This window comes from Pteropus alecto, unplaced genomic scaffold, assembly GCF_000325575.1.
Source record: "Pteropus alecto unplaced genomic scaffold, ASM32557v1 scaffold281, whole genome shotgun sequence".
In the NCBI taxonomy this organism is placed as follows: Eukaryota; Metazoa; Chordata; class Mammalia; order Chiroptera; family Pteropodidae; genus Pteropus; species Pteropus alecto.
The window spans coordinates 249,333-250,626 of NW_006431909.1; positions in this window are offsets into that span (position 1 = coordinate 249,333).

The window sequence follows — 1,294 nt, forward strand, 5'->3', positions numbered from 1 at the left end:
AAAAAAAAATAAAAGAATAAGAAAACAAGACCCCTACATATTCTGTCTACAAGAGACTCACTTCAGATTGAAAGACACACACAGACTAAAAGCAAGGGGATAGAAAAAGATATTGCCTTGATGTACCTAGAGGGTATTGTGCTGAATGAAGTAAGTCAGGTAGAGAAAGACAAATACCACATGATTTCACATATACGTGGAATCTAAAAAACAAAATAACAATGACAACAACTAAAATAGAAACAAACTCATAGATACAGAGAATATTTTGAGGACTACTAGATGGGAGGGATGATTGAGAGGATGGTGAAAAAGGGCAAAGGGATTAAGAAGTACAAATGGATACAAAATAGTCATGGAAATAAAAAGCACAGCATAAAGAAACTAGTCAAAAATGTAAAAAATATGTAAGTGGGGAGAGGGGTACTTGATTTAGTGGGGGTGACCACTTCGTGAGTTACATAGATCTCTATGCTGCACAACTGAAACTAATCACTATGCTGCACAACTGAAACTAATATATTATTGTATGCCAACTATAACTGAAAAAAACTCATTGAATTGTACAAGGTAAATACGAGCAACTAATAGTCTATTATACTTTGATAAAGCTGGGAAAAACACTATTAAAAAAAGATGCAGATATTTTATGGACTTTTAATGTATGTTAAAGTGGAACTTCAGTTCAGTAAGACAAAGAGATTCTTATTCATTTATTTTTCCCCCTCTTTAATTCCCCTCCCCCCACCCCTGCCCACTTCCACACCTGACCTACAGATATTACCATCTCCCCTTAAGAACTGGATCTCTGAAGACTGAGAGTCTCCTCCCATGCACTCGCGGCATGCACCCAGGGGTCTGGTGCACCCAGGGTCTGGTGCCCACGAGGCCTGGCACCCCTAGCACACTCAGGGGCCTGGCGCACCCGAGGCCTAGTGCACTCAGGGTATGGTCTGTGGTTCCACCTGGGGCACAAACCCAGGACCTTCTGCATGTAAAGCAGATGTGCTAACCACTACACTATGCAGCCACACCCAAGAGATTTTTAAATAAGAGATAGTGAAACTACATATACAAATAAACAAAGGAAAAAACAATTTTTAAAATTTTTAAAAATTTACTTATTTTCCAATTATAGTTGACATACAATATTATATTTGTTTCAGATGTATAAAATCGTGATTAGACATTTATATACCTTACTATGTGATCCTGCCATTAAGTCTAGTACCCATCTGACACCATACGTAGTTAAGACGAATTATTACCTAAGAAAACCACAAGCCGAAACAAA